Below are 27,526 nucleotides of genomic sequence, written 5' to 3' on the forward strand. Positions count from 1 at the left end.
CTTGTTGAATGAATAAATGAATGAGTAATTTAATACCAGCAAGCTTTCTTGCTTACTCTGACCCATACCTGGGAATCACCTTGTCTTTTCTCCTGGTCAAAAAAGCCACTGTGGCTCAGAAGATAAATCCAGGCATCCATTTGTCATGCCCTATTATAAAACCTGTCAGGCCTGTTCCACCCCGCAGCCCGATTTGCCCTGGAGCCAAATGGTCTCTATGTTTAGGCAAGCCCAGTCAAGGTGTGAGATGAGCTCTCTGGATCTTTCCCCACCTCCTCCTAGGGACACTCAGGTGGCCACGCAGAAACCTCACAGCCTTCAGGAGGCTGACAGCAATGCTGGCTACACTCCCATCCCATCTCCTCTCTCTGCCAGAAACAAGATGTTTGTCCTGAAACTGGGGAGGAGCCAGAGATGGAAACTCTCAGGACAGGGTTGAATAGGGTTCATGGTCCTGAAACAAAGGACTTAGGTTTGGAAGAGACCTTAGGGAACGTCCAGTTCAACTGGTTTGTATATACTCTTCCTCTTCATCTCTGCCTCATATAAGTCCTGCCATCTTCCAACACTCAGCTCCAGCTCCATTGTCGGCAAAAGGCCTTTTCCCAGCTCCTTCAGCTGCTAGGGTCTTCCCCTCTCACCTTATCCTTCATTTCCTTTCCTTGACTTCATGGACCCTCTTTTGCTTTTTCTTGGTATCTCCAGCACTAAACAAAGTGCCTGGCAAATGAGCGCTTTTTGAACGGCAGATTTTTATTTCATTTTTTAAATGAGGAAACTGAAGTTCAGAGAGGGACGATCAATGTCACATAGCAAAATTACGTGTTAGAGCTGGGTTCAAACATGAGTGTCTTGATTCCCAAGTCCGGTGTTCTTTCTACCATAACTTGATTATCCTTTAAGGCTCTGGAGAAGTGCGCTAGCTCTCCCATTCCAGGGGCTACCAGGCAACACCTCCTGGCTCCATGATGAATTTACAAGTATTGTTTTGCTCTCTAGCAGAGAGCACCCACAGCCCAGCAGGCCCGCTCTTGTTATCTGGCTCCACCTTTCAGGAGAAGAGGTTTCTAATCTGCAATCAAACGGGGAGAGATTTAAAGGGAGAACTAAGGGTGAGTCTCTGTGCTAAAGATAAATCAGACCCAGGCTGGGTCATGTCGCGGGCCTTGGGTCACAGAAGCCCTTGTCTGGCTAAGCTGACCTACAAGAGACCTGCCTGACAAAACTTTACAATTCCAGAAACCAGATATTCCAGACTCTCTATTTGTGGCCCATACAGGCTTTGCCTTGCTTTATATTCGTTTCTTATTGTTGCTTTTGATCCCTTTCCAATCTTTTCCTGTTCATAGCCACATCATATGTGGTTCTGGGTCATGTTCTCCTCATTCTTAGCTTGTTTCTAGAGTGCTAAGGAAAACAATACCTTGTGATTCTTGGTTCTGGGGCCAAAGGGGAGTGGCTAAGTGGGCTCTATATTTTGGTTTATAACTAAATGAGAGAGCAGGATTGAGAATTGTTAGCCTCATACTATTAATTATATCTCTTTCCCCATTTTTTCAAGTGGTATGTATAGAAAGCTGAGTTCTTTGGTGGAATTTGTGAGATACCTTGGTTGGTATATTGAAAAAATGACTAAACCTTTGGATTTTCATTATGATGATGATGATGATGATGATGATGATGATGATGATTCCATCCAGTGGCAAAAACCTTGGGCCAAGTTTCTAGGGTGGCTTCTTCTCTGAGATCAAGGGGATTTCGCAGCATGATTACAGGTAAACTGTGAAATGGAATCACATACTTGCTAAATGAGAACCTCTAAAATTAAGATGAGGAAGGACCTTTGTGACTTCATTCAATAAACATTTAGTAAGCCTTTGCTGTTTGCAAAGTCCTGTACTAGATGCTGCAGGAGATAGAAGGTTTAGACAAAACAAATTTCCTGCTCTCATTTTTATGGCAAGAAAAACCCACTTAATTCAAATTTAGAATACAAATCAGGAAAAAGGTTTTAATCTGTCCATTTGTTGCAAGCCTAGGCAGGTGGTGAGAACCTCAGTTAATATATACAAAAATGAGTTTCTGTGGGGCAAGTGGGTTCCTGAATATGAGTCATATCACAGAAATTCTTATATACAGAAATGTAGAGAGAAAAGAATACAGAAACCACCCGGTCAGCTGAACTCCTAACTGGTCAGTCCATGGCTCTGCAGGGTGTTTTCAGTGTTTCAAAGGAAGGAAGATAAACTTTATTTTTTAACCCTTTAAAGCACATGGTACCATTAAACTTTTAAACATTCTAATACAGATGTTTTCTTCATTTCCTTTCTCCCTCATTTCTTTTCAAAATACATAATAATAGCTCACATTTATAGAGGTTTTTGAGTTTGAAAAGCTGATCCTCACACCAATCTGTTTAGTGGATATGAGATATATCCTTGACATTATCTTACAGAGGAGGAAACTAAGTCCCTGAGACATTAAGTGAACTGATTACTCATATGAAACTAGGAAATGTCTGCTATAGATTAGTGACCAAGATCTAATCTAGTCTGTCACTGTCTTTGATGCTTCGGGAATGGGTAGGGTTTTATTTTTGGTTTTGTTTTGTTTTTTAATTTTAGTCTTTTGGTTAGCTTTGCTAACTAAGAAAAGTGAAAGAACTGGGGCAAAGGAGGGCAAAGCATTGGGTAAGATATGATTGCTCACTTAACACTGAAATGGAGACTTATTCTGAATTGGCATTAGTAATGTAAAGAAAAGGAAAATACAACCCCTTTTCCACACTCTTTCTTCTGCTATCACATCATGAAGTTAACAGCATATGAGGGGGCTAAAATCCCGAAGTGGGAGCTATAAAATATACAGTATTATATGGTAAGTGAATTTAATATACACAAAGTACTATGTGAACTATATCTACAGTTTGGAGAACAGGAAACTGGAACCTTAGAGCACACCCTGGTCAATCTTGATGCAATGCAGGACAGGAATGCTTAGTATGAAAGAGCTCCCTGGGGTGGGGATGGGCCAGTCCTTCTCACCAAGGTACCTGGGGATCTGGCAAGGAGAAAGGAGTGAGCTTTCCTTTTCTTCTGACTTCTTGCCACATCTCTGCTTATTCTCTCCCCTTTTTTCTTACTTTGTCTTTGGCGTTTATGGGTTGAGAAGTCTGGAAACCACCACAGCTGCTGGTGATTCACTCTCCTGAAGTCTGCTTGGGTTGCTGCTGGTCAGAGCTGTCTCCGGGGCCAGACCCTCACCGCTCCCAGCTCAGCATGATAGACCCTTTCTGTTGGCCTGCCAGGCTGCTTCAGTGGGAGATTTGTTTTCCTCTGTCACTTTGTGGGTTCTATAGCTCTAAAATTTGTTTAGAGTCATTTTTTTACATGTATTGAAAATGATTAGAATGAGGGCTCATGCCAAGTTTGTGCTACTACTCTGCCATCTTGGCTCCACCCTCTCTCCCCTTTTCAATCCCATACCAACAGGTCTATTGAAAAGAATTTTAGAAAAATCAGAGAAAGAGGAAGGATAAGTAGAGAGGAGTGGGCCGGGAATAGCACCAAGGCAGCAGGGCAGAAGGTACCAGCTTCTGCTCAACTGTAGGGAGAGAAAGGTCATGCCCAAAGGACAGAGGAACTTCCTTTTCTCTTTTCCACTTACATCCAGGAATGCAGGTAACATGGCTGCCTACCTCCACCACTTCCCCAAAGTTCATCACTCTCTCCTTAACCCACTGATATCTGTTCCTTCCCTCCTTCCAGATTCATAAATTATAAATAATAGGCAATGAAATGGCCTGTACTTCTAAACTACATGTATATACTATCCCTTTTCTATTCTTTCTTATAGGAAATAAGATCCTCAGTCGGCCCAGAGAATCGTACACTTATGATTTGAAACTAGAAGGGAAACAAGGGGCTTTTGAGTCCAGTTTCCTCATATTACAGATAAAGAAACTGAGGCACAGAAAGGTTAGTTATTAGGGTGGGTTTTGAACCCTGGTTTTCTTTCTCCAAATCCAATGCCTTATTATCCTATAGGATGCTGCTGCTTAATTTAATTCATTCCATTCAATTCAAATTTAATAAATGTTTATCACATATCTGTTATGAACAGATTCTATTTTAGGCACTAAAGATACAAAGGTGAAGGGGAAAAAAATCATCTTTCCTTCCTTCAAGGAATTTGCTTATAATGTAGCTACTCTGGTTAAGGTACTTTGCCTTTTGACCTGAGTTTGTTGATCATGATTCTAAGTTCTCAGGAGCTCTCCTTATGACTCATTTTTCAAAATTTAATCTTTACCTTCCCTGGGCCATCAAGTAACTCTACCCTTTCCTGCTCTCCTGTGTTCTCACTTCACTTTCTTTCCTTTGTAAACTTTTCCTTAGTTAACTAGCTCCAGTATGTGCTGTCTGATATCCCTGAGTTCCTTGTCTGATTGTTCTATCATGTTCAGGTTTTGACAAACCCCAGACTGTGGTTACTGCTCCTCCCTCCCCAGGATGTTTGCTTAGTTCCTCTCAAATGATACTGGAAGAAGTAACATGACTTTGGACCCTGAATGGGTCCATTATGAATGATCATTCCTCAGCTGAGCCCTCACTGCTGGAAGGTAATCTTTATTCTTCCTTGATTGGATCTTTATCACACTCTCTAACAACAGCATTCTGAACCATTTTCCTCCTCCAACCTCTTATTTCACCCCTTTCTTCCCACCTCTTTTGCCCTCGCCCAACCCTCAAAGAACTTTCTAAGGATTAATTGCAATGACTATTTGTGTGTCATGGAAGTACTAAAGGCAAAGTCTTTTAGAAAATAACTGCCCATAGAATGTCAGGGAAGGGGAAATCATTGGGGGAAGACTGTATATGTCCCCATCCCAAACTATTCCATTAGGATGTGACCTCAGGGACACATAGATGCCAGAATTCACTTAATGAGGCTAAAACTAATTTATGGAAATCAATCCAGTTAAATTAATTCACTGAGGTAAAAAAAAGATCAACAGGAATCTACAATAGACCTAATACTATTCTGGGAGCTACAGAATACAAAGCATAATATCTTGGGTCCTCTTCAAACTGCACTTCAGACTTCCTCTATTAAACCCCCCCACCAGGAACTTTGTTCCCCACTCCACTTTTCCACTCCCTTTAATGTATTGCCTTCCCCCATTAACATGTGAGCTCCTTGAGGGGAGGGATTGTCCTTTCTCTCTGCTTGATTTTATATTCCTAGTGGCAAGCACTGTGGCTGATGCATAGTAAACACTTAAGTGCTTGTTGACCCACTGCCTAACCAAGGTCCAACCTTTCCCCCTGTTCTGTTGCTATTTCATGTGCACTTGTCTTGTATGGCTAACAAGCTTGTGAGTTCCTTGAGGGCAGAGGCCCCATGAGAGGTGTCCTGAGGCAACAGTTATAATAGATAAGCTGTAAGATAAGTGCTCCCAGGTAAACACTGTAGCAGAGTGTAGGAAAAAAAACCCACTGAGCAAGAGACTAGAAGTCATGCATATTAAGATATTGAGACTAGTTGAAAGAATTAAAAGTGACTTTAGACAAGTCACTTAACATCTCTGGGCCTCATTTTCTTTGTTTAAAAAAGGAAATAATTGAACAAGATGGTCATATGTAAATCTATGGTTCTGTTTAGCCTGGAAAAGGGAAGGCTTAGAGGGCACAGGATAGCCATATTTGAGTTTTTTGAAGGAATACCATGCAAGGATGCTTATTTTGTTTGTTTTAATCTATTATAGACAGCTATTGTGGCAGCTAAGTGAAGCAGTGGCTAGAAAACTGGGCCTGGAGTCAGGAAGACCTGAGCTCAAAAGTGGCCTCAGATACTTACTGACTGTGACTCTGGGCAAGTCACTTAACCCTGTTTGCCTCAGTTTCCTCATCTGTAAAATGTGCTGGGGAAGGAAATGTCAAACCTCTATTATCTTTGCCAAAGAAACCCCAAATGGGGTCACAAAGACAAGTATGACTGAAAAAACTTTGCAACAAATCTATTATGGGAAAGACTTTATGCTGAGCTCTGGGGTTATAAAGAAAAATACTTAATCGGCTTAGCTCTCAAGGAAGAGCAAATAACTGAAACTTCCAATGGGTAGAAGTTGCAGAGAAGCATGATAGAAGGAAAAACAAAAAACAAAATGCCCTGCCATGAGAACAATCTGAAAGTGGAATGGACAGCCACAAGACAAGGTCCCCCTCATAGGGAGATCTTAGACAAAGGCTGGGTGTCTCCTTTGGACAATGTGTTGTAGGAGAATTTCTGCCCAGACACAGGTTAGATATGAATTTCTGAAATACCTCTTAGTAAGGTTTCGAGGCCCTGGGGTTCTATTACTTTATTAGAGATCAACAAAGAGCCCAAGACCCAATTCAAGACACACCATCTCTGAGAAGGATAGATAGGTTTTAAATTGGGAGAAAGTAGTTCAGAAGTTATTCCAGGCTCATATCAAAGTGATCTGAGCGGAGGGGTAGAGGTGTGAATGAACAGAGTATTTGCAGAAGATACTGAGAAGACCTATTGAACTAGAACAGAGGGCTGGGGATGGAAAGTAATGGTAGGAAAGCTAAGGTTGTATATCAAATTGCTTGTCTTTTCAATGAGAAAGGGAGGGGAGGAAGGATGGGAGAGGATTTGGAACTCAAAATTAAAAAAGCAAACATAAAAAATTGTAAAATGGAAATGTAAAAAAATTTACATGTAGTTGAATATATATATATAAACAAGGTTGGAGAGAAAACCTTGAGGCCAGTTTGTTGAGGACCTTAAATGCCAGGCTAGAGTTTGAACCTCATTCACAAATATTTGTTGAACATATTTTTTGCTTATCTAATTAAATGGAAACATTTAGCAATGGTGGTAGTGGTAGGCGATGGTCATTGAACATTTTTGATTCAGGAAACTATGTAGTAAAATTCTTCCCACATGACTTAATTCTGTATAATCATTTAGTCTAGTCGAAAGAATATAGGGTCAGAAATCAGGTCTCCAGACATCTTGGCACAGTACCTTGGTTCACTATAGGACCCTGGGAAAGGTTTTCACCTGCTACCTGGGCTGGTTTTCTTAGCTATAAAATTTGGATAATAATACCTGTCTCACCCAGACATCGTGAGAATAGGTGAGATGGTCTGTGTCATGAGATTGCTGCTTCTTAGAAGAAGAAAAGCACTTGGAGGGTATTATTATGCCATAGTCCCTCACCACAGGAGCCCTCTTTAACCTCACCCTTTAGAAGCTGTCTGAACTCCCCATCATTTCAAAGAAACTAGCTATTACAGATTATTGAGAAGTACTGCCTGATGCACGCACCAGTCTTCATGGACACCAAAGTAGAATGTTCACTTAGACATGGTATTTCAATATACAGATGCGTTTACAATAAACTATACATACTATTTAGTCAGCACCTTCTGATAACTCATATGAACACATGGAAAAATCCTATCAATGGGCTCAATAAGTTTTTATGTTTTTCAAAAATCAGGATTATGTCCTTCAAATCAAGATTTCAATGCAAAAAAAACCCCATCATATATTAAGCATGTATTATGGATAAGCTATTTACTCAGATCTGTAGTTAAAAAAAGAGACTGGCGTGGTTTTTTTTAAGGACCCTATAACCTAATTGACAGAAATGCAGGTCCATGACAAGTATGACACAGAACAGAGTGAAATGCAGGTGAGGTCCAGATAAAAGGCTATGAAAAATTTGAGGAGGCATCTCATAGTAGAAAGATGGTGGAATATAGAGGCAGAATGAGGCATACATTTCCAGATATTGACAAGTATTAATTTGTTTTGCTTAACTACAGTCATTTGTTGAGAGAGAGAGAGAGAGAGAGAGAGAGAGACAGACAGACAGACAGACAGACAGAGAGACAGAGAGAGACAGAGAGAGAGACACAGAGAGAGAGACAGACAGACAGACAGAGACAGACAAAGACAGAGACAAAGACAGAGATAGAGAAGGAGGAGGAAGAAGCAGAAGAAGAAGGAGGCAGAGGAGGGGAAGACGAGGAGGAGGAGGAGGAGGAAGAGGAGGGGAGGAGGAAGAAAAGGATCTATATGGAAATATAATGATATAAAGGAAAAGAACATTGAGAATTTTTAAAGGAAAAATCAATGTGAGGATCACTTCACTTTCATCTAAAGGCATTAGGTAATAATATATTATATTTGATTTGAGCCTTAAAGGAAGAGAGATACTTTAGTAAATAGAGATAAGTGAGGGGAATCTGTTGCAGACTTTGGAGATGGTGTTAACAGAGCTGTGAAGTTAGGAAAAGGAAGGATGATGACAAGAAACAGAAAGTATGAGTCTGTTGAATATAGTATCTCTTTATACCAAGCTATGCAGATACATATAGTGAGCTATCAATAATATTTGCTGTCGTGGTTGAGGGCAGGAAACAAACATTTCATATATCTGAAAATATTCAAAAATTCAATTTTGAAATTTTACAAGGTATGCTTTATTGCTTCTTGAAACATAAACTGAATTTACAGTTATAACTAGATTTTTTTTTAACACCCAGGGCAAATGGTGCAAAATACCTCCTGGAGAGGACATAATGGTAAGGGAGGAACAGACTGTTGCTGTTCAGGCGAAAGCTAATCTGTGGTGGGCCAGATGAAGTGTAAGCCATCTGGTATCTTCCTATTTTAATTAATTATTCTTGCTAACTAGGTGCTAAGCTCCCCAGTTTCTAACTCACTACAAAAGTTGTTAGTTGTGTTCTATAGTCAGCACCTTGGGACAAAGCCCCAGTGGCCCTGCCCTAGTTAAGGCTCTACTGTTTCTACACATGCCAAAATGGGAAGTAATTAAGATGCCAAAATACAAAAGTCACTTCCAAATTTCCCAATAAATGTAATAGCAAGATTTAGTCAAGTATAATTTTCATTACTTCACTTAATAAAACATGCATGGAGTTGATTTGTTTTGAGGAGAAAATAGTGTAGAACCCTGAACATAGTAGTCACTTAATAAATTTGCGTGGAATGAATGAATGAATGAATGGAAGAAGAGCAAATAAATGAAGCACATATTAAGTGTTTACAATGTGCCAAGTTCTGTGCTAAGCCCCAGGAAGCAAAAATAAAATTGAAGACCATTTATGTACTCATGGAGTTTATATTTTAATAGATGGAGGGAACACATGTAGGCAAGTGGTAGCCAGTGAGGTTATTTTGGTTTGGAAGGGCCCACAGCTGATGTTTGGAGTTATAGAGAAACAAATTAACACCCCTTTTCAGGTGTCATGGCAGTATTGATTTGATTATGATTCCAGAACTGGAAATGTGGGGGGGTGATACGTGTGTGGTACCTGACAAGGTACTTGACAAGGTACCACATATCTGCCACTGACGAGATGGTGGGGTAGTGAAGCCTGTATGGTGCTCACCAGTCAGAACATGAGAGATAAAATGGTGAGTCCTTAGGGACTTAATAGTCTTGGTGACAGGGAAGCTATTGAAAAGTCAGCCAAGGATTAGTGACATGAGATTTTTTGCTGTGGTTATTGAAAACAGTGAAATGTTCAAAAAACATCTCTGAGGAGCAAAAGAGCATAAGAAAGAAGAGAAAAAAGGAGGAGGAAGATAAAAGAACTCATATTAGTGTGTTAAGGAGTACAAAGCAGTCTCCTCACAACAACACAGTGGGGCATGGAAACACATTATTTGCTACTCTGAGCTTCAGTTCCCTCATCTGTGAAATGGGAATAAGTGATATTTTCTTGTGTAACACATATAAAAATTGTCAGATCTTTGGATGTTTAAAATGAGGGCTCGGGGTGGCTAGGTGGCACAGTGAAAGAGCACCAGCCCTGGAGTCAGGAGGACCTGAGTTCAAATCTGGATTAATACACTTAACACAAAAACTAGCTGTGTGACCTTGGGCAAGTCACTTAACCCCAACTGCCCTACAAAAAAGCAAAAAATTAAAATAAAATGAGGGCTCATCCTTTCCACTTCTAGGCTTTGGCTGCTGTGGTAGAAACAGCAAAGGAATCCTTTCCTGAGCATCCCAGCTGTTCTGAGCCATTGGATTATTGAGACCTTGGGGAAAATCACTTATTTCTCTCGGCTTTGGTTTCTTCCTCTGTAAAAAGAAGACACAAAAAGAGAATGGTGCTATTTGCTTCATGGGGTTATCATGAGGATCAGATGAGGTTACAGTTTACAAACCAATTTTATTCAGTCAGTGCTAAACACACACACACACACACATAATGATACACCAAGAGAAAATGAGATATTTTTCTGTGGTTATTGAAAGAGATAAAAACCTGTCCAACTAGAAAAACTAATAGAAAAACATCTCTAAGGAACAGAATTGGAATTAGATTCTGCATCACCTGACTCCTGCTCATGAGAGCGATCCTTTCAGTCACATGACTTTTTCACAACCTAGGTGCAGGAAATTCACTCGAAGTATTGTATGAGCTTCTGTGAATCAAGAAGAACCCTGGCCAAGAGTTATCAGTTTACCATTTATGTTGTTTTCATACGTAACAAAGTGTTGTGTGGGTTTTTTTTTGGGGGGGGAGGGTATATTGGCTTGGTTTTATATTTTAATTGAAAAGAGATGCTGAGTATACAGGAGGCCCATGCCTTTACCTTCTTGTTGTTCTTCCTTCAGCAAAGGATTTGGCGATCACATTCTTCCTAAACTCCATGAGCTGAGAAAATGAACAATGTCTTTACTGGGAAACTCCTCAGCAACTCCATCCAGTTTCCACCCCCTGTTCTTCCAGCTAAAAGGGCCCCATGTTGACCTTATAGTCCCTGTGTGTGTATCCTGAAGAATCCCTCTGAGGTCCCAGACCACTGCCTCACATGCATGGAGGTAATTTATGGGATAATGTAAATTAGTGTTTCCCCCAGAGCCTCTATTCTTTTCCAATATGTGATGGATTGCCAACTCATCTAATTAATTCCAAAGCATGGAACCAATTAGGGATGAAGAGGCTGAAAGGTCAGGGAGTATACTCTTCTCTGCTATGGCTCACGTGGTCTTTACTCTGATTGGAAGCAGGCAAAAAGACAAGTGGGTTGTCATGGGTGGGTGAGTGCTAAGAAAGTTTAGAGGGGAAAACTCATTGAATAAATGCATTATTTGGAGGTATTGTTCTGCCCTTTGAGCATCTGGCCCCCAAATAGATTCACATCTGTCTCTAGTCTTCTGGGTGAAGGGACCTTCACCTACTCAGACCTAACCTTAAGTGGCCCTCCCTACTCAGCACGTCAGCCCAGAAGAGATGAGCTAACACTTTCCACTCTGCATTCCTCATATGGGTTTGAACTGATAGACAAGGCTGGGGATGCTGTACTGTCAGGAGTTTCACATAAAAGATTTTTCTAAATCCAACCTGATTTTCAGAGATACAGGACAAAAGAAGAGTCACCCTGGAATTCCTGGACTTGTACCGAGTTCTGAGCTATCTCAGCATTAAGCATACTGGAGGGTTTCTTTGAGGAACTCTATCCCATCCAAAGAACACATTATCATGGGACAAGGTGCCAGAAACTGAGTTCTGAAGGACCCATCCATCAGTCAACATCAGAGTCCCAGGATCCTCCCTCCGCTGAGCTCTGTGCCAAGGGTCTATAGGGACAGGGAGGGGATGAGTGAAAAGTGAAAAGATTCAGCCACACGTCAAGCTAAGAGAAGGATAAGCCAATTTGGAGGTTCCAAAACCCTAGGGGCATCTCCCCTGGAAGCTCTGAAGGAGTCCTGATTAGATATCCTTGTACTTTATCAGCATCTGCATGATCCTAAATTGTGAGGCCTCAGGTATTGTTCACATCCACAGTGTTCATTGATAACTGTGGAGATGCTGCTCACCTCAACACTCTGATGGCCCTGGAAAACCTCTCCAGAGTGGCTGAAAGTCACTACAGCTCCTTGGAGCAGGTGAATGGTACAACAGATAGAAAACCAAGCCTGTGAAGTCAGGAAGACTCATCTTTCTGAGTTCAAATCTGGCCTCAGACATTTACAAGCTATATGACCCTGGGCAAGTTACTTAACCCCGTTTGCCTCAGTTTCTTCACAAGTCAAATGAGCTGCAGAAGGAAAAGAAAGCCATGCCAGTTTCTTTGCCAAGAAGACCCCAAATAGGGTCATGAAGAGTCAGACATGATTGAACAACAACAACTATGTAGTCTTTATTGTCTCTGTTATTTGCACAAATCATGGCAGTCTTATCTGGGAAAATGTGCAATTTAGTATTCATTGAACTTTCATCACTTTCGGAGATCTATGATTTCTTCAGTTTGAACTTTCTTTTTGCCGATATAAGTCATGACCCCTACATGGAGCTCAATGATCTTAGAAAAACATGGATAGACTTGCAGAAAATAATGAAGAGTGAAAGGAGCAGAACCAAGAAAATGTTGTATATAGTAACAGCAATGCTGTTTTAATAACAACTTTGAACAAATAAGTCACTTTGAATAGTATAAATACCCAAATTAACTACAAAAGACACATGAAGGAAGACATTATCTGCATCCAGAGAAAGACTGATAAATAGAAGTATATATAGAATGATTTTACATATGTATGCACAAACTTGCATACATACACATACATATATAAGTATATATGTATATGTATATGTATACATATACACACATATATTTTTGTCTAATGTTAGCCATCTCTAGGGCAGAGAAGGGAGAGAAGTAAAAAAAAAGGAAAAACATAAATTTACACTAGAACTTTATAATATTAAAAAGGAAAAGCAAGTTGTAGATAATTTACAGTTTCAATTGCCATTGCTTTTCATTATACTATGATATGAAAATGCTTGACTTATTCCATCAATTAAAACTTAAATAAATAAAAAATTAAAAGCACCAATGACTATAATAACATAGAGGAAAGCAACTCTGATGTACAACAAAACTGATCAATGAATGCATCAACCAATCACACCTTTAGAAGCCTAATGATGATGCATGTTTCCTACTCTCTGCAGAGAGGAGATGCACTTTTATGGAGAAGGAGACACACATTTTCAAAAATGACTAATGGATTAATTCATTTTGATAGATTATTCTTTTTTATTATAATGCAGAGATTCTATTGAAGGAGGGTGAATTAGTCTGTAATGTTAGAAAAGAAAAAAAAAGAATAAAGCATCAATAAAACAGTAAAACACACAGATGAGAAGATAAAGTACAGAACAGGTACAAATAAGGTGATTTTGTTACTACCATGTTAAATTTAAAACTTACTTTAAAAACTTATGTAACAGAAGTTAACTATCTAAAAATCCTTTTTTGTTGTTTTTTGGGGAATATTCACATTTGTTGATAATTGTAAAATTCATATTTTAAAAAAGAACTGATGAGATCACTGGATGAAATAGTATAGAAGAAGAGAAGATGGCCCAGGACAGAATTTTGTGACTTGCCCACAGTTAGTGGGTATGACCTGGATGAATATCCAGCAAAGGAGACTGAAAAGGAGTAGTCAGGGGGCAGCCAGGTGACTCAGCGAGTAAGAGCACCGGCTCCAGTGTTGAGAAGACCTGGAGATCGAATCCTGGGCTCAGACACTCGGCACCACACCCAGAAATAACTGGCCATGTAACTTTGAGCAAGTTACTTAACCCCGATTGCTTAAAAAATAAATAAATATATATATAATGAAAAAAAAGAAAAGTAGTAGTCAGATAGATAGGAGGAATAAACGAGAGAATGTGGTGTCCCAAAAAAAAGTATTGAGGGGAAGAAGGTAACTGGCAGTGTCAAAGGCTACAGAGAAGTGAAGACAAATGAGGAATGAGAAAAGACCATTGAATTTGGCAATGAGATTGTTAATAACTTTGAAGAGAGTGATTTCAAGGCAATGATGAGGTAGCAAACTGGATTAGAAGGGATTAAGAAGTTAGTAAAAAGAGAGGAAATGGAGGCATATATTGTAGGTTGTCTTCCCAAGGAGTTGTGCTGCCAAAAGAAGAAAAGATATACAAATATAGGGTGGTAGTTTTTGAGAATGGAAGGATCAAGGATAAGTTTTTTGAATATGATAGAGACATGGTCAGCTAGGAGACAGGTAGAGATTAAAGACAAGTGAGAGAGCAGGGATAATAGAAGGGGCAGTCTGCTGGAGAAGACAGGATAGAATGAATCACTTGTGCAGGTAGGAGGGTTTACCTTGGCAAGGAGTAGGGCCATCTCTTCATGTAAGATAGGGGTGAAGGAGGATATAATGGCAAAAGATATGAGATGAGGAAGAGGTGAAGAGAGAGTTCAAGGCAAATGGCCTCAATTTTTTTTTCTATAAAAAATGAAACAAGGCTCTCAGTTCAGAGAATGGTGGAGAGAGAGTCATGGGAGATTTGAGGAGGAAATAAAAGGTTTGGAAGAGCCACTGTGGAAAGTAGAATAGTGAGTAGGATTGCCTAGCAGCACTGAGAGCCCAATTGTGGGTGAGTAAAAGAAATTTTCAGTGGACTTAGAAAAGTTTAGTGATTCAGCAACACTTAGTACCTCCATGACTTATTAACTATAAGTCACTTAGTCTTTCTTGGTCTAGATTTCCTCCTCTATAAAATGAGAAAGCTGGACTAGATAATATAGAAGGTGGTTTCCATTTCTAAATCTATGATCCCAAGGTTTTCCCATGACCAGATTTCGTTTCTCATGGTAAACCTTGAAATATGGCGAAGTGTTGTTTCTTCTCCATGGTGTTAAGGAACAGCTTGACTGGAGATCAATAAAGGAAACAGTTGGACTGAGGTGGCTTGATCCCCAAACCCTGTGCCATTTCTTATTATCCACCATCAGTGGGTTTATTATAATAATGGTTGATGCTTAATTAATGCTATGTTTAAAATGGGTATTACACACATTATTTCTTGTGACTGTCACAAGCTAATGGGGTCTGTGACTCTGCTGAAGAAATTGAGGTTCAGATAAATTGAGTTGTCCATCATTACACAACTAGCATCTAGTAGGTAGGGGTGGGGTCACAAAATCAACCTCTCCTTACTCTGCACCCAATATTCTTCTCCCTAAACCATAGAACTATCTTAGAAGAAAAATGTCAGGGTTCCATTAGTATGATGCTTTGCAGATCATTCACCTGGCTCAGCCTAGTCCTGGAATACAAATATCTGGATTTTGGATCAGATATGAATGAACACAGTGACGATTTTTCTACTCAAAATATGAAGGCAGTTCTTTATAAGTAACCTCAAGTGCCACTAATTTTCTCAATAACTACTGAGCAGCCTTTTCCTTGCAGCACTTTTCATCACCAGTGTACACTGCTGCCTGTGGACTTTTAAAAACCCTGTGTTCATGGAGCCTTTGACTGAAAAATGTGTCCCTTGATACCCCCTCCTAGGAAACACATATATCAAAACTCAACTCCCAACACGCCCTTCCAGCCCACATTCATGAACACCTAGAAGGGAGAGAAGTTTTTCAAGATGAATATATCTCTTAATAAAACCTTGAAAGCGTTTCCATTTCAATTCTAATAAATCCTCCGCAGATACATGTTAAACAATACTTCCTTGAGAGGTAAAATTGTATATGAAGATAAATACAGCAGCTTTGCATGATGGATATAGGCTGCTTAACTTGGAGTTGGAAACCCATCTCCAACACATATTAGGTCTGTGACTTTAGCCAAATCTTATAACCTCCCTGGGTTCAGTTTCCTCCTCTGTAAAATGGAAATAATGCTGCTCGTACTACCTAACTTAGGTTTATTGTGAGGCTTATCTAAGACAATGTATGTAAGGTGCTTGGAAAACTTGGGGAAAGGCACTCGAATTCTCAAAACACCAATTTTCTCATCTGTAAAGCAATGGGTTTGTATGAGATGAAATCTAAGATCCCTGCCAATTCTAGATTCTATGATCTATTACCTTAAATTGAGTTATGAATGTCAGATATTAATTTTAAAGTAGGCTTTTTTTACATCACTCCATTTTCTACTTTCTTACATCTGCCAGTATAAACATTTATAAACACTTTGATTTTTTTATTATTTTAATTTTAAAGTAACAAGTATTTTTGAAATCAGGTTAATTATCCCACTATCTCTTATTCCATTGAGCAAATGTAAATTTTTTAAATATAAAAAAACCAACACAAAACAAATTCCTTTCTACAAAACCGCAAAGGTTTGCAGAAAATATTCCCACATTAGCCATGGCTGAAAATACTTTTCTCTTTTTGCATTTTAAATTAATTACTTCTCATTCAATAGGTGAGTGGCATGTTTCTTCTCTTTTTTGAACTCATGGTTTATCAAGGCATCGAGCAGAGTTCTAAAGTCTTTTAAAGCTGTTTTTCTCTATAATGCCATCATTTTATAAGTTGTTCTCCTAGTTCTACTTACTCCACTCTGAATCAGTTTACAAAAGTCTTCCCATTTTCTTCTGAAATCATCTATTTTATCATTTCTTATGGCACAATGATATTCTATTACATTACCCCACTAATAAAACACCACATTAATTTCTAATTTGGGGCTATCATGGAGAAAGACACTCTATGTATTTTTGTCCATATAGACCCTTTTTTGTCTTCCTTTTATTTCTTTGGATTATAGGCCCTAGGAGTTGCATAGCTGGATCAAAGGATATGCACAGTTTGGTAACTTTCTGGGCATAGTTCCAAATTGCTTTCCAGAATGACTCAGCCAATTCATAGCACCTTCAAGAGTACACTAATATATAGCTGTTTTCCCACATCCCCTTCAATACTTATCATTTCCCCTTTTTTGTGAAACTCAAAGTTGCTTTTAATTGTATTTCTATGATTATTAGTGATTTAGAGCATTTTAATATGTTTGTTGTAACTTGGGTTTCATTCTTTGAAAATGGCCTGTGCTCATTCTTTGACCATTTATCTATTGGGAGCATGCTTCTCAATCTTATAAATTTAAATCTGTTTCTAATATATCTTGGAAAGGAGATCATTATCAACAAAACACATGACAAAGATGCCCCCCCCCATAAGCTGGAATAAATTCTCTCATAATTTTTACTATAATAGAATGATTTTATACATAAATTTTTCAATTTTGTAAAGTCAAAAAGTTCATTTTATTTGGTGTGATCTTCTCTATAACTTTAGTCATGAACTCTTCTGTCTACAAATCTGAAAGAATTTCTTCTTGTTCCTTTATATGACCTTTTATGTCTAGGCAATAGTTTTTGGAGTTTATCTTGGTATATGGTATGAGGTGTTGGTATAAACTAAATTTCTGCCAGACTGCAGTCCAATTTTCCTAGCAGTTTTTTGTCAGATAGTGAGTCTTTTCCCCAGTAACTAGGTTTTTAATCAACTCTCTCTATCTCTCTGTCTCTGTTTGTCTCTCTCTCTCTCTCTCTGTCTCTTTCTCTCTCCATCTATCTCTGTGTCTCTATATCCCAAATTATTTTAATGTCTCACCAGTACCCCAAATTATTTTAATGATTACTGCTTTGTTGTACAGATAGACCTCTTTCCTTCCCTCTTTTATTTTTCATCATTATCCTTGAGATTCTTGACCTTTTCTTCCTCCATATGAATCTAAGGTCTCAGCTACTTCTAAAATCTATGATCTATGACCCTAAATTGAGCTATGAATGTCAGCTATTATTTAATTTAATAGACTTTTATTGATGTCTTTTGTTCTTTCATTGTCTAGATTTCCTTTGTATCTTTCTATTTCTCTTCTTTCCCAGAGAGCTACCATAATAAAAAAAGTTAAGAAAATTAGAAAAAAAAGGAAATAAGAGAAAAAAATCCATTAATACATCAAATAAATCAGTATTTCACACCCTTAGACCTTCTACTTCAGCAGTTTTCCATGGAGACAAGTTTGTTCTTTGTAATTTTGCAATATTCATTTTCAGTTATTTGGTAGTTGTTTATATTGCTATAGTAATTGTGTATATTGTTTTCTTGGCTCTACTAACTTTACTCTGCATCATTTCATGTAAGTCGTTTCATGCCCCTCTGCATCCATTATGTTTGTTGTTTCTTATGTCATTGTATTGATGTACCACAACTTGCGAAAATAAATAAATAAAAGTGTCAACTCTTAATCAGTTATCAAATATCCAAATCCTCAAGAACTATCAGTATCTACTCAGAACTTCCTAACACATCTTTGACCTAACCCAGCTGATGCCATATTTTATTTCTGTATTAAGCAGGAATCTTTCAAGTCCATTTTAAATAAACAGGTCTTCACCGAACAAGGACAGAATAGTGTTATGAAACATTAAAGTTCAAATATAATAAAGTGCAGCACGTGTGTCAAACTTGGTCTTTACAAAAAACCAACCCAACAAACAAACAAACAAAAAAAAAACAAATCATCTCTTTCTACTATTCCATCACAGACTCTGCCATTATAGTCCCCCAAAAGAATAAGATCCCTTATCCTTCCCTCTCCTGACCTAGAAGGAACTCCACATAGCTTTTCTAAACCATAAATTTAAAATGAGCTCATTTCTACCTCCCACAACAGAGAGGTATCATAATGGTTCCAACCTATCAATCAGTCATTTGGTGTTTCTGTGACACTGTGGGATAACAATTAATTTGGAGCAGAGAATCCGGGATAAATTCAGCTCTGCTACTTACTGCCTGAACCTGCCCAAATTCTGGACCTTCTCAGTCATGACCCTATAAACAGATAGATCTGACAAGGGCATATCCACTCCAATTGCTGTCTGTTCTTGTTTTGGGAGATGAAGCCCAGGCTTCAGTGAAGACCTTTATGTTTGGCAAAGCTAAAAATGGGTTCTTTTAAACAGTTTCACTGAGCAAATACTTCCAAATCTCTCTGACCTCTGACTTCTCAGGGCTCCCTCCGACAGGCCACACTTGCAGTAGCAAGTGGATACTAAGATCTTCTTTGGGTTTTAAGTTTCTGACCTTTCTGGTCTTGTGAGGAGGCTAGCCTGGATGTTCCAATAGGCACTACCCATGTTGAAGGGTCACATGCACTCAATTCTCAGTTTTCACCTTCTATGTTTATGTGACCTTTCACTCTTGAACCAGAGAGCCCTCAGATGGGACTAAGATGACAGATATGAAGTACGTGAAAGGAAAGATCAGGGGCTTAATGATTTTATGCCAGCTTGTTAGAACAATAGAGATAAACCTCTCCAAAGATATTTATTAATATTGTCATTATTCCCCTAAATCTGAAGTGCCCCGTTGCCCTCCCCCCTTTTGGCTTTCTTTTGTTCTTCACAATTTTGTTGCATTCATTTTTAATTATCTGGTGGTTGGTGGCCTTCCCTCATTAAACTGCGAACTCTTTGGGGGCAGAAACTGTCTTTCTTTTTCTTATTTGTATCCCCCACTACCTTTCAAAGTGACTGGCACATAGTAAGCATTTAATAAATTAATAAAAATAATCATTTTATCATTGCAGTACTAGTAGTAGCAACAACAGCAGCAATAGTAGTAATAGTTGTAGTAATAATGGCTAATATCTATCTACATCATACTTTAAGGTTTGCAAAGTACATGTTATTTTAAATAAAGAGCAAATCACTCCTCTACTCTAGCATACAAACTACTAGAGTAAGTTTACTAAAGCTCCAATCCTAGAATTTCTCTGTTAAAACTTCCTAAATTAACTAATTTAAAATGATATAATTATTTTAATTCATATAATTCACTGAGTGAGTTAATCAACACAGATTGCCTAACTGTGATGCACAATGTTCCCTCTGAGATGCCAAAGAAAACATTAAGATAAAGAAGAGAAAACAAGATAAAATTAATAGAGAACTAGATTTAGAGGAAAGAATCTGGGTTCAAAACTGAACTACCTGTATGGCCTCAGACAAATCAGTTAACCCCTCTGTGACTCAGTTTCCTCAACTATAAAATAAAAGGTTTGGATTAGTTACATTCAAAATTCTCTTCCATCTCTAAATCTGGGATTCTAAAATCCTATGAAACGCAATCCTTGTCATCAGTGAAACTTGTGTGGTCAAGGAGTTGAGGCACATTCATACACACACACACACACACACACACACATTCTCATTCTATTTATGATGGTAATTCTTATAAAAAATTCCTAGTAAGCCTTTTCTGATCTGCCTTGTTATGGGTGCTCATGGCCTTCTCCTTAAATCTTCATGAATATATTTGCCTATTTAAAAACTGCAGGTGCATATCTCAAGGAGAAAGTAAGTACCTTGAGGGCAGCGACTTTTTTCTTTTCATCTTTGTATGCCCATCCCCTAAAACGTTTCTTTGCCCATAGTAGACAATTAACACAGTCCAATTTCCTTTAGTATGTATAATGGATTCCCGGAACTGTTCACATATATTCTGGATTTTTTTTTTTAATTTAGCTCCCTTCAACAAGGGAAGGAACTATGACCATGGAACACTGCTTAGTGTTATCCTTGTACTGTTAGACTGAGTTAATATGTTGGATAGTTTTACTGGATTGCTTTTTTCTTTTCTGTTTTAATTTTAATTTTTATTGTTGTTACCATAGTTGCTTGGGAAAGGGGCATATATTAAGAAATGAAGATAAGAAAACATGTTAATGTACTTGTTAATGTAATGACAGAAAATTAATACTGATTGTAATATGGACTACTTAAACCTCTTATTAATCATGAAAATTTCAAAATTACAGTAATGTACTTACATTCTTACCCTTAAGATAATGAGATTAGGTTAAGCTGAACCACACCCTAGGTGTCCTGTTCCCTCCCCCAAAGGAATATTGCCTTGTGGGGAGCCTAGATCAAGCTGGATCTCAGCTTCTAGTGTCCTTGCCTCCTTCCATTGGAATTCATGGCATGAAGGGTAAAACAACCAGAATGAAGTGGCTTTCCTTGCCTGGATTGCCAAAGGCCATTGGGGTCTCATGAACAGACCTTGCTATGTCATGTTATCTCTTCCACCTCTCCTCCTAAAACTGTAAAAACTGTTTCATTGGTCTCTTTGGTTGGGAAATCCACTGCACATCCCTCAGGGTGGCAGGTTTGCTAACCTGTTTTCTCAATTGAAGATGCTTTATTCCTCAACTAATGATTTTGATTTATTTCAGGACTTGAAAAAGGTGATGTTAAACAAAGGCTAATAAAATTAAACATATGTGCTTTGGGATTATATAGAGTCTAAATGTGAAGAGAAATAACTTCTTCATTTTGGGCAATATGGGTGAAGGAAAACTTCATGGAAGTGTCTGATGTGGGTCTTAGAAAAGTCATAATTGATCAAATGGACCTTAGCTGGGAGACAAGAAGATAGAGAAAGATATTCCAAGAGGAGGGGATAGTTATAACAAGGTCCCAGAGCCAAGGAAGCACAGACATATTAGGGGAGCAATGAGTCATTTTATTTCCCAAGAATAAAGAGTTTGTGAAGGTTAGTAGGCTGGAAATAAGGCTGGAGGGGAAGACTGAAGTAATATTATAAAGAGTCTTAAATGGTAGGTTAAGAATCATAGACGAAAGGATAATAAAGCATAGACCACAGATTGATAGTGTGAATAGACCTTGAAGATCATATAGTCCAGATTCCTTATTTTCTTTTTTTTCATTATAAATTAATTTTTAGTTTTCAACATTCACTTCTATAAGATTTTGAGTTCTAAATTTTCTCCTCCTCCCCAAGAGAGCATGCAAACTTACATAGGCTCTGCATATACTTTCATATAAACCATATTTTCACATTAGTCATGTTATAAAGAAGAATTAGAACCAGTGGGAGAAACCACGAGAAAAAAGAAAGAAAAAAAGATGAGAGAGAGAGAGAGAGAGAGAGAGAGAGAGAGAGAGAGAGAGAGAGCAAATAGTATGCCCCAATCAGCATTCAGTCTCCATAGTTATTTTTCTGGGTGCGGATAGCATTTTCTACCATGAGTCTTTTGGAATTGTCTTAGATCCTTGCATTGCAAGAAGAGGTAATTCTATTAAAATTATTCTTTGCACAATGTTGCTGTTATTTTATACGATGTTCTCCTGGTTCTCCTCACTTCACTCAGCAAGAGTTCATGCAAGTCCAAGTTTTTCTGTATCTGCCTGCTCATCATCTCTTATAGAACAATAGTATTCCATTACATTCATATGTCACAACTTCTTTAGCCACTCCCCAATTGATGGACAATCCCTCAATTTCCAATTCTTAGCTAGGCTGCTATAGATATTTTTGTACATGTGGGTCCTTTTCCCATTTTGACGATCTCTTTGGGATACAGACTCTTTGCTGGGTCAAAGGGTATGCACATTTTTATAGCCCTTTGGGCATAGTTCCAAATTGCTTCTTATTTTACATATGAGAAAATTTGGGCCCAGGGATGTTAAGTGACTTTTCAAGGTTATGTAGTATCATGGGTCCTCTGATTCCAAATCTAGCTTCATTTTCACTGCAATGCGCTGCCTCTATTTGGTTCTCTATTTAAGATTTTTGAGAGGAGAACCTGAAGACACGATCAGACCTGCACTTTGGGTCAAGTGATATTCCAAATGACTACTTTTTCTTCCTTCCTAAATGACTTCATGCCATTCAAGGTCCTGCACAATGCAGTTTCAACACACTACTCCCATATTTACTCTTCTACATATTCTCTGGACATCAGGGAAGTCAGAATATTTGATACTCCCTAAATGCAGCCTTCCAGGAAGCTGAGGAGGCAGTCTGGTGTAGCAGAAAGAATAATAGATTTGGAGTCCTCTGTGACCTGGATTCAAATTCTTCTGCCTACTACTAACTACCTGGGCTACCTCTACTCCCAGCTGGTGGTCCAGTGGATAGAGTACTGGACCTGAAATCAGGAAGGTCTGAGATCAACTCTAGCCTCAGATACTTATTGACTGTGTGACCCTGGAGAAGTCACTTTAACTCTGCCTCAATTTTCTCAATTGTAAAGTGGTAATAATAATAACACCTCTTATGGTTGTTATGAGAATCAAATAAGTTAATGTTTAGATAGTACTTTACAAACCTTAAGCACTATATAAATGCTAATAATTGTTCTGTTGTTGTCAGGGGTATTGTAGAGAGGGTTCAGATTCAGGAATGGTTGGATTGGGTGCCTTTAATCTCTACACCGCTGTAATCCAGAAGATCATTTTTTGTTCATGTGTCATGTCACAAAATCTACTAATCAACAAACTTAAAGTCATTGGCATGCACAAAACATAGCCCACATACTCCAGCAAATAAGTTCTGTGGGGGTGCATACCCATTGATCCTTCCCCTTTCCCTCATGGTAGAGGCCAATCAGAAGGCTTTCCTTGAGTTGTGATGGCACACCAGGGATTGTTGAAGGCCAAAGGTTAACTGAAACTCAAATGCAACCTAAGCTTTCTTCGAGATTCAAAATTATTGGACCAGGAAGTACATATGCTGTTTATTTCATGGCATTTCTTTCTGGAACCAGAAGAGGAAGTAGCCAAGAACAGGGGGAGTAGGAATGGAAGAACCATCCTCATGGGGCCTGTGTGGTTGAGGAAGATACTGATTCCAAAGTGAAATGGAACTTTTTTGAATCTTTTGGGTTTGGAAATATGTATGGAAAGCTTGACCTCATCAGAGTCCAAGCCTCTTTCCAGAACAAAGAGGTTTGGACAGGCAGAGATAAACTCACTTTGGATAAGCATTCACATATGAAGTTTAACCTCGACATAAAAATTTAAAAAAAGCAGTATATGCAGCTGCTAAGCAAGAAATTCCACAGTTTTATTGTTTTCCATGAGACAACCTGGCAGAAGTGACAGAGGACTGGACCCAGCTTCAGGATGCCTGACTTCTGTGTACTAGATGTGTGACGTCAAGGAAATCACTTTGCCTTTCTGGGTCTTAGTTTCTCCAATTGTAAATTGAGAAGGTTAAACTAGATGAACTATAAGATTCTGTCTAGTTCTGATATGTGCATATATATGCACATATATATATATATATATATATATATAGTAATGTGGTATGAATTTTTACCTTCTAGAATAATGTAAAATGTTTTATTTATTCTTCTTCATGACTCTTTTCTGGACCTTGTTCTCTGCCCTGTGGTCCCTCCAGGTTCAGTGCTCTTAAAGGAGCACAGAATTAGAACAAGAAAGAAACTTAGGGCTCACCTGCTCCTACTCCCTCATTGTAATACATGGGGATAATATTGCTTCTCAGAGAAGTGTAGTGACTAACCCAAAGTCACACAGCTAGAATGTGGCAGAATTAAAATTTGAAACTAGGTTTGTTTTATTCCAAAATCAGTACTTTTTTCTAACATACCATGTTTACTCCTTTAAGATATTCTAAGATAAGGGGAGTCTAGGTGGTGCAGTGAATAGAGCACTGGCCCTGGAGTCAGGAGTACCTGAGTTCAAATCTGGCCTCAGACACTTAACACAAAAACTGGCCATGTGACATTGGGCAAGTCACTTAACCCCAATTGCCCTCCAAAAAAGCAAAAAAAAAAAGAGGATATTTTAAGATAAGAATTAAGGAGATGGCATATTTGGTTTTTATTACATTCAAATATATCAAAAAATGATAACACTAGGGAAAACTCATCGAGCATTTATTAAGTACTTGTTAGGATTCTTTCATAGAATTGCTAATAGTTCAAGTGATTTGCTTAAGCTCAAGCAGGTAGTAAATGTCAGAGATGGTGATCTGCCATTGATTGATCAACACGTCTTTATTTACTCTTTACTGTGTACCAGACACCACGCTGGGTGCTGGAAATGCAAATACAAAGATGAGACAGGACCTAACTGCAAGGAGTTTACATTGTACTAAACAATCAAACACAAAAACATACACAACTGAACACAGAAATCTAGTGTTCAATATGCTAAAGAGTACAAGCTATTGCAGAGAAGACTTCTTATTTGACAAGGCTTTCTTGGAAAATTGATGGGCAGTAGAAATTAGGCTTAGAAGAGCAGAGCTCTCTAATGGTCTCAAGAGCTGGAAAGGATTCAGTGGTCATATAGTATAATCCCGTCCCCCTTCCCATTTTACAAAATAGGAAACTGAGGCCCAGGGTCATTAAGTGACTTACTTAAAGGAACATAGCAAGGAAATACCAGAGGCAGAGTTTGAACCCAGGAACTCTGCCTCGAAAGATGGTACTTTTCTCACTATACCATGATGTCTCCTTAAGCACAATATATTGGAAACTTCAAATAAATAAACTACCTGTCAGATATCACATCATTTAAATGGGAATTGGCTAATGACTGCCAGTCCTTAAAGCCTGCTCAGATTTGCCTTTCCTGGTAAATTATCTATAGCATGCTCAATATTTCAATATTGGTTCTAGTCTGACGGTGGGGATTGATGGATTGATGACTTAGGAATCATAGAGTTGGAAATGAATTCATACATGCAAGGATGCATATGCCCCTCCCCCAATCCATTTTGTAATTTTCTTTCCTGGTGGTAAGGCAAAAACTGCTGTGAGTCACCTGGTGGGGTAGGAGCAGCAGCTGCTCCAGCTTCTGCCTACCCACCATGTGTCCATGAACACATGGCATCTCTTTTCTGATATATGCGTTCTTTATTCATTGTAAGTAAATTCATATACCAACAGGGAAGTGCCCAGGAGACCAGAGGGACTCGAAGACTCATTGAAGCCATCAGAGATTTTACTAAGAACTACAGCCAGAGAAGTAATGCCTGAGACTGGTGAAGAGCTAGGACAATGGTCAAGAGACTTGCACTATCCAGTTTAGTAGTAGATAGTTCTGTTCATGAATACATCACATTTTTGCAAGGAACCCACCAAGCTGAACAAGAGAATGACTCATACATCACCATTATATCTGGAAGTAAACTTGACAGGGACTCTATGAAAAGAAAAAAGGTATCTTCATCCCCATGTGCTACCTAGCTGTGTGTATAACTATCTCTGCACTTCAAATTTGAGCCCACACTCCCCAGAGACCTTGTACATTCAAGGGCAGAGTAACTCCCCAGTTGGGAAATGTTGCTCTAAATTCTGTCCTCTATACCTCCTCAATAAATATCCTTTTGTAAACTCTAAATGGTATCAGCTGATTGATCAATACAGGGGAGCACACTGGATGGGACAATAACATTAAAACATAAAACTCCTATGTTTTCCTCTAGAAGCCTGAGGACAGCAGTAGTCACTTTGAAGAACCAACATTTCAGTATGAGTAGGAGTTTAGAAAGTAAGGGTAGAAGGGGTGCTACTTAAAAAAAAAATAGAAATAAATTTCACAATTTTGGCCAAAAGTGGTTAAGACATGAAAGTGATCATAAAAAAAATTAAAGGAGAATTTCAATTAAGTAAAATCTTAAACTTTTTTCCAAACAAAACCACTGTAGCTAGACTAAGAAGAAAAGCTGCTGAATATAAAAAATATTTACATTGAAATTTTAATACCAAGATATCTAAGCCAGTGACTGAAACATGTAGGAAAAGAGCCATGTCCCCAAAGTAAGTAGACCAAAAGAGATGATTTCAAATTTCAAAAGGATAATCAAAATTATCAATAGCACAGAAAAATACTAATAGAATATATGCAAACAAGCAAACAAACAAAAACAACTCCAAAAGTTTGCCTCATGCATTAATATGTAGCAGTCAGGATTAGAGGAGCTATGGGAAAACAGCCACATTAATTAATACGCTATTCGTTGGGTTGTGGATTATCCCAATTGTCCTAGAAAACAGTTGGGAATTTTATAAAAAAAAAAACAAGCAAGCAAACAAACAAAAAACTGTTCCTAAACTATTCATATCCGTTGAACCAGCAAACTTATTACTCACCATATATTTCAAGGAGGTATAAAGATAGGAAAAAGTTTATCTAATTTATCTATCTATCTATCTATCTATCTATCTATCTATCTATCTATCTATCTATTTGTTGTTGTTCAGTCATTTTCATTCATGTCCAACTCTTCATTATGCGCTTTGGGGTTCTCTTGGCAAAGATACTGTACTGTTTTGCCATTTCCTTCTCCAGCAGATTATGGCAAAGAGAGGTTAAGAGACTTGCCCAGGGTCACACAGCTAATAAGTGTCTGAACTCAGGAAGAAGAGTCTTCATGACTCCATTCCTGGAAATCTATTGTGTCATAAGAAATAATGACTATGCATAGTTAAAAACAAACCACTTTGTATGAACCAATACAAAGTTGAGGAAATGGGTTTACAATATAGGAAAACAATATATATGATGAGAGGAATTACATCTGTGATTTCTTAAAAAACTTCTAGTGGCAGAAAGGTCTACCAATTCACATTATCACCTTTTCTGTAACTTCTAGTCTTAGAGATTTGCTAGAGGACTGAGAGGCTAAGTCATAGGCCCAGTGTCACATAGTAGCTAGATGTCAGAGGCAGTACTTGAACCAAGGTCTTTCTAATTCCAAAGCTAGCTATCTATCCACTAAATCTCCTTGCCCCTCAAATCCAATTTCAATAATGTAATCGTAATGTAATGTAATTCCTTTCTTCTTTCCTTCCTTCCTTCCTTCCTTCCTTCCTTCCTTCCTTCCTTCCTTC

General features: G+C 38.3%; 1 long non-coding RNA gene across 1 annotated transcript; it reads left to right on the forward strand.

Moving 5' to 3' along the window:
- Nucleotides 1-308: 308 nt before the first annotated feature.
- On the forward strand, nucleotides 309-26,006 carry LOC138142477 (uncharacterized). Its single transcript, XR_011163433.1, has 4 exons — nucleotides 309-1,112; nucleotides 1,562-1,775; nucleotides 10,676-10,882; nucleotides 25,580-26,006. It is a non-coding gene; the product is annotated as an uncharacterized lncRNA (long non-coding RNA).
- Nucleotides 26,007-27,526: the final 1,520 nt, after the last annotated feature.

This window comes from Petaurus breviceps, unplaced genomic scaffold (assembly GCF_028583685.1).
Source record: "Petaurus breviceps papuanus isolate PSGF00001 unplaced genomic scaffold, PetGlider_PUasm1.0 90591, whole genome shotgun sequence".
In the NCBI taxonomy this organism is placed as follows: domain Eukaryota; kingdom Metazoa; phylum Chordata; class Mammalia; order Diprotodontia; family Petauridae; genus Petaurus; species Petaurus breviceps.